The 7,752-nt window shown below is 32.0% G+C and overlaps 1 pseudogene; it reads right to left on the minus strand.

Moving 5' to 3' along the window:
• Positions 1 to 7,168: 7,168 nt before the first annotated feature.
• On the minus strand, positions 7,169 to 7,298 carry LOC112625667 (annotated as a pseudogene).
• Positions 7,299 to 7,752: the final 454 nt, after the last annotated feature.

The following is a 7,752-nucleotide window of genomic DNA, read 5'->3' on the forward strand; positions in this document are numbered from 1 at the left end:
ATATTTAACCTAGGAACCATGACTGACAAGCTTGCTTTCCAAAACAATTATATAATTTTTGTTTGATTTAATCCTTGGTTCCATTTATTTAATGCATGCTATCTGCTACCTTTAAGTTATACAGTTTTGATTATTTTCCCCTAAGAAAGAGAGAGCTGAACTTAATTTAAAGTCAACATTACTTGGAACCAGTGAAATGGGATTGTATTTCTTCCTTGGGAATATTTTTTACTTGGTATTGACATGATGAATTCGTATGCAATTCATGAATCTGGGATTGGAAGTATTTATGAAGCCCTTTATTCAATACTACATGAAGAGATTGAGGATGGACAATGTCCTAATACATGAGTATGCAACAAGAATTTGATTACATATTTACTTTTAGTTTTTAGCTACCTTGGGTTGTGAGAGGGAACATAAGAGCCTTAACAACACTTCTTAAGTTTTTTTACTATCTAAAAAAGACCTTTATTTTGTTTCTGGTATTAGAAATAAGGGATTCTATTCACAAATAAGTGAGATTTTAACCAAATTTATTCTAAAACATTTTCTGCTTATACGATTGATATAAAATAATAGTAACTGAAAATGCCAACGGCCAATTGTAGACTATTTAAACTTTTTAAAATGTAGGATTAAATATACTAAGTAATCTTTCTTGTATATTTACATTATTTTCTCAGTCTTCCATAACCTCAGCTGAAAATCCAAATGTAAAAAATTCATGCTATACTTTTAAATAGCATCTCTCATGTATTATATTTTATGAATACAGTATGAAATTTTTTGGTTTGATACATGCTCATTTCAAAATTTGCACATTTTTTGAGAGATGCTTTAAACTACACCATTTTACACAGTACCTAAATATTTAAGGTATGTACATATAAAACTGTAATATGTAAGTATATATGCTCTCTATATGCATCTCTGACTATATCGATACACATGCATATACACACATATAATATTTTTATGCAGCATAGGTGAATTGTTTTCAGTATGTTTATTTAAACTATTTTTATACTTTTATCTTTTAAAAACTCTATCATTTGGATTAACTCCCAGCTAATTGGAAATGAATCTACATAGCAGTCAATTTGAATCAAATTCCTTCAAGCTATTTAAGGTCCTCTGTACGAGACTGCAAGATTCCTATTTGCTTTAATGGATAGTATTAATAACATTGCTGCTGGCTGCAAAAGTTCATATACTTTGAAAATCTATAGTTAAAGCTCATCTATAAGAGTGTGGTATGAATGAAGTACTTAATTAGTATATAGTACTACTATATGAATTGAGTCAGCATGTTTTATAGTAATGAGGAGCTCAGAAAAACTGTAAATAGGACATGAGAGTATATTTTCATTATTACATATTGAACCTTAGAGTTGGACCATCTTGACATGTCTTAACATGTAAATTCAATAAACTACTTTATAACCTTTTTCAGGTATGATTTGAATTTAAAAATATATGTGTATGTATGTATTATAAATATATATAAATTAAGTATATATTTATCGATAATTAGCATAGAATGGTTTCTTGCTCTTTAATATTGTGGCAAGGTCTGTACACTTTTGCATTAAAAAAATATAAATGATATATGTTTTAAAATAACAGATTTATGTATAAACTTTAAAGCACATGTTTTTCTTTTAAGTTTTTCTAGTATTTAATGAATACAAAAAAACATGACTGTGTATTTAATGCTTATAGTTGAATTGTTTTCAATGTGACCTTAAGCCATCACCTTGAGTATTTTAAACCTTTCAATCTGAAGTGGATTATGGGAGATGATTGGCAGCAGCGAGACTCAGAACTATGGAGGGAGCTTTGTTGTGATCCTTTACCTTCCGACAACACGGGTTATAACTCACAAAGAATGGCACTTAAATAGAACTCCATGTACCACCACCTTTTGGCCACACTTGGATGGCTGCAGTAAAATCTTTGCCTGCTACCACTGTAAGCGATCCAACAACAATGCCAAAAATAAATCATTTACATGAATTTTACTCTTTATGTTTTACTACATAATGATTCTTCTAACAAATGATGAAGAGAAAATAATTGTTTAGGTGCTTCTTTCCCATCAACTCATCCTTCCTGGCACATTTTCTGTTCCCTGAAATAGTTCTTTGGAAAATCAGGGAAGAGCTTGTGATGTTTCTGTTAAAATGCCAGTGATACATTGCACCATGCTGAGACCTGATCTAGAAAAATGAGCTGCTGCAAATTTGCCCTAGGGACATTTCAGTACCATGCAAATACTTGCAGGAGAATATTAGAGCTCCTATTCAATGCTACACTTTAATATATTATCTAATTTCTAAATGTGACAACTTTCCTGGTAGGGACAGCATGCAGACCATCTGTCAGAATGAACGCTAACTTAGCCTGAAAGACCCTGAACAATATGGGTTTAGGGAACTGGAGTAAATCTATTAGGCATAATCAGGTTGGGGACTCATAGAGTTCAAGGGTGTTGGGTGTGTTAGAGGTGTATCGAGTTGTCTTTCTCCAGCTACCAACATGTAAAATGACTTTCTGAAAAACCACTTTATTTATGGTGGTAGCAACAGTCAATTTTGAAGCCATCCATTTCAAGTTTCTTTTCACACTGGTCTTTGAACTGGGGTGGCCAGAAAGAGAACAGGATAATAGCATCAAGCAATAATTATTGTTGGGCAAAAATTCTTAGGTTGCCCTGTCAGAGAAGTGGAATCTGATCCTGAGAAATTTGCTGTCCTCATGTCTACCTCCTTGAAAATGGTTTACATTATTTATAAATGAACCCCTTGTTTAGCTAAAACTTGTTTAAACAGCACAGTGTAGTTCTAATCTTGTGGCAGAATCATAATCAGTTCTGGAGATGGCAAAAAGTGAAGATTCTTAACAAAACAAATAAGTAATGACAACTGCAAACAAACAGACATACCAGAAAACCTCAAGATAATTTATTGAATAACTTCACTTGAAAACTTATGTGAAGAACTGAAGTCCTTAAAGAATGAATAAAAAATGAATTCTATTATTTTGGAGCACTTAGTGTTATAGGCCAGTCCTGTTATACATCTTAAAACTACCAACACTTCAGATTTAAGTTTGAAAACATATTATAGATTAAATACATGGTGCAGTGAAATTTAAATGTGAAATCATCCCTTCTGGACCACCATCCTTCCTAACTAGAGTGAAAATAGCACATTGTTATGTCCCAATTCATCAAAATTCAGTTTTCAGGTATTTTAGTGATTGAATCTGCCTGGCAAGAGGCCATCCATTTCATACAAAGGTTTCTCAGTAGGGTTGCCTTGTCATACATTTCTGTAAATGGGAGTTTGGAAACTTTAAATGAAAGAGTGTGTAAAGTTTTCTTTGCTGAGTGTTATTAACTGAGGGACTCTGGATTAATTTAGCACCCAGGTCTGTTCTTTCAGCCATAAGCCATGCTGTCAGGGAAACTTAATTACACTTTAAGTGGGATGCAAATGAGTTGTGACACAACATCATTTCACATGAAAGGTTCATTACTTACATTAACTTGCACAATGCTCACTCCTAAGCCTAGGACTCATTACAATATTCCTGGGATTATATTTTTTAAACATAGTTAAATGCAAGTGGGGTTTTAACTTTTAATAACTGTTTCTTTCTTAGTATTGAAGACTACAAATGTTCACTTTATTAAATGATTATGAATTGAACTACCAGATACTTGAACATATGAAGGCTTCTGGGGAAAAAAAAAAGTGTTCTATGTGTCAGCTCCATAGCAAATTTTCAGTACCAGATTATTCTTTGTTTAAATTGTAAATTTGCAATTAAATTTACATTTTAAGTTATGTTATGATTTATAAATACTATTGTATTTATAATGGGATCATTAAATCAACCTAGTTAACATATCCCTCACCTCAAATACTTAACATTTTATGTCATAAGAACATTTGAAATGTACTCTTAGCAATTATGAAATGTAGAGTACTCATATTAACTACATTCATCAAGTTGTGCAATAGAACTGAAAAAAATTCCACATTTCTCTTGGATAACTGAAATTTTGTACCCTTTGACCATCATCTACCCCTTTTCCCCTCCCTCCAGCCTTTCTAACCACCATTCTGCTTTCTGCTTCTATGATTTTTTTTTGAGATTCCACATATAACTGAGAATATATAGTATTTGTCTTTCTGTGCCTGGCTTATTTCATTTTCCATAATATCCTTCAATTCCATCCATGTTGTCACAAATGACAGAATTCCATTCTTTTTTAATAATATTCCGTTGTGCATATATACCCTCTTGCCCATTTTAAAATTAGAATTTTTGCTTTCTTAATACTGACTTGTTTTAGCTCCTTCCATATTTTGTATATTAAACCTTTATAGGATATATGGCTTACAAATATTTTCTCCCAATCTGTGGGTTGTCTCTGCACATAGTTAATTGTTTCCTTTGCTACGCAGAAGCTTTCTAATTTGATATATTTCTATTTGTCTACTTTCGCGTTTGTTCCCTGTACTTTTGGGATTAAATCCAAGAAATCATTGCCCAGACTGATGTCGTGTAGTTTTCCCCCACGTTTTCTTCTAGTAGTTTTATAGTTTCTGGTCATATGCTTAAGTACTTAATCTATTTTGAATTGATTTTTGTGTATGGTATGCAACAAGATTTCAATTTTATTATTCTGCATGTGGATATCCAGTTTTACCAGCATCATTTATTGAAGGAACTATCGTTTTCCCATTGCATATTCTTGACACATTTGTTGACAAGCAGTTGATTGTACATGTGTGAGTTCATTTTGGAGCTCACTATTCCGTTTCAGTGGTCAATGTGTCTATTTTTTGGTCAGTACAATGCTGTTTTAATTACTGTAGCTTTGTAGTATACTTTGAAAACAGGTGGTATGATACCATCAGGTTTGTTCTTTTTGCTCATGATTGCCTTGGCTCATTCTGGTTTCTTTGTGGTCCCATATAAATTTTAGGGCTTTTTTTTTCTGGTTCTATGAAAAGTGACATTGGAATTTTTATATGGATTGCATTGAGTCTGTAGACTGCTTTGGGTAGTAGGGACATTTTAATAATATCAATTCTTCTAATCCATAAACATGGTTAACATAAAATGCAATGAAATTTATATACTATCTTGTGCCAGTCCTATAAGTAACTTTTTATCAATAACTTCCTTATACGGCTTAAAATAGAAAATGTAACAAGGTTTAAAATCAGAAGGCTAAGAAATTTTATGCCAGGGCTTTAGGTTTTTCTGAACATCTGTTGGGTGAGGAAATCTACAAATATAAACATATGTAGCACATTTTATATTGATAGATTAAAAACTTGAATGATAGAGATAAATGAGTCATGATTATCTGATGAAGTGTTAGGTTAGATACAAAAATACATTTGGTCCAATTTTGAAAAAACAGATAAATGGTTCTGGAATTGTAAAGGAGAGAGAGTTTACTTTAGATTTATAGTTCTATTATCTAATGTGGGGATGAGAGAGTTTTAGGAAAAATTAGTTGTTTTTTCTTAAAACGTAATCAGTTACCAACATAAATCGAGTGTTTGATAGTTGTTTTCAAGTATATAGATGTTAGAAAAACAATAATGTACTTTTATTGAGTACTTATTATGCTTTTGGCAAAGAGTACTTTGTACACTCATTTAATACACAGAAAACCCTATGAAGCAGGTACTCTATTCTGATTTTACAGATGATAAAACTATAATAAGAAAGAGAGGGCTTAAGCAAGTTGCTCAAAGTCACACAATGAGTGTGAAGGACAGGCTTCAAATCTATTTGGTCTGATTCTAAAGTCCATGATTTTAAACGCTATGGTATACTGCCTAAGGTACATAAAGGTTTATATATGCAGTAAATATATGTATATAATTAATATAATATATAAATTATTACATTTTATAGTATAAATTAATTTAAATTCTAATTTTATACCATCAATTAGCTGTCATTTAAATTTAATTATTATTTAAAAATAGTATTTATGTTTAACAAATTGGTTCATAAATTAATTCAAGAAATTATGTTTATCGACTATAGAAACCTCTTGCACAACTTGGGCAGTATATCATAGTAGTTAAAATCATGAACTTTAGAACTAGACTGGGTAGGTTTGAATCCTGTGCTCTCACAGTGTGAACCCTATGCGTCCTGACTGACATACACATGAATGTGTATATGAAGTTGATGAACAATATTAGCATATTAGAGATGGGAGACATCTTAGGAGACATCTAGTCTACTACTTTCATTTTGTAGAAATCCAGAGAAGTTTATTCAACATGTTGTCATATCTTTTATGTAGCATTTAACACTTCTAAATCTTCTCTTTAAGGGTTATATTTAAAATAATGTTACTCTAATTACTTAAAACAATCATTTTGACTTGCATAGAAATTTTTATTTACCTTCAATTTCAGTATTTGTTGACATTCTATAAGTTCTCAAAGTGCTTCATGATATACAAGGATACAAAAAAGAGACTCTTATTTTCTAAACTAAATCAAAATTTAAAATCCCAATGAAGCAATAGCTTAAGATAAATATGAGAAGAACCACAGGAGTTCTATGGAAAAGATTGAAGATCATATTGAGGGTAATAAAGAGTCCTTTCATAAAGGTGATAGACATTTAAAGAGGCCTTGTAGGATGTGTAGGATGTTGAATATTGAACTTGAGGAGTGGTGGATAAGGGCATGTGGACAGATTAAAGCATAAGCACAGGCTCAGAGGCAGAAAAATATTTGACATTTGGATGGCAAATGCACTCTAGTTTGCTTTACCGTGGCACAGGCTAGGCATGGGAATAGTGGGAAAATGACAAAATAACTGAACTGACTTCTTGAATTTTTGTAGATTGTGACACATGGTAGCCCAATAAAAATCAAGAAAATGTAAGATGAGATGAGTAAGATAAACATTTACATCAATTTTTATTTGTATAAGTTTAAGTACCTTCATAAATGGAGTTAAATAACAGAGCTTTGAAAGCCACCAGATTTTTTATCTTTGGCGTCTGAAAAAAGAAGTTAACAAAGATCTAAGAAAGAACAAGAGCCATTTTCAATGTGACATGAATATAAAGATTTCTCAATGAATCATACATGGAAGATTAAATTTCATTTTTAATAATCCTAAAACTATCTTCAGCATTGAATTGAACATTAAAGATGATAACCAATATTGACATATTAAAATAACTTAGAGGGTTTCATTTTCTACACTTGATCTTAGCCAAAAGGCTGAGAAGCGATGAGGGTTTCATTTTCTGGATGGGGGTTATTAGATAACTCAAGTGGCCTTCAGTTTTTAAATATCTGAAAACACTAGATCAAATATAACAACTATCTATTTAAACGCTCCCAAAAGAATTGGAAAATCTCAAGAGAGATAAACAATGAGGAAAAAATTCCTGGAGCAAAAGGTAATGTGGCAACCACCTTGAAAGGTTGGGGTCGGCGTTGGTTCCATCTCTCAGTAACAAGAATTGGAATTTAACACTCCTTGGGGACGGAAAGTGATGTCGTGGATCTACATGAGTCAGGGAGTTGAAAAAGAAACAGAAAATAAAATGAAAAACGATCAGCACGTTGCAACATCAGTGACTAGATCAAGGGTGAACCAGAAAAATATCTATCCCATGGCACAGGGAGCCAACTTACCTTTTTCAGTTTGAACTGGGAGTTGGTGTGGCAGAATTTTTCCTCT

The sequence above is a fragment of the Theropithecus gelada genome, chromosome 5 (assembly GCF_003255815.1).
Source record: "Theropithecus gelada isolate Dixy chromosome 5, Tgel_1.0, whole genome shotgun sequence".
NCBI classification, from domain to species: domain Eukaryota; kingdom Metazoa; phylum Chordata; class Mammalia; order Primates; family Cercopithecidae; genus Theropithecus; species Theropithecus gelada.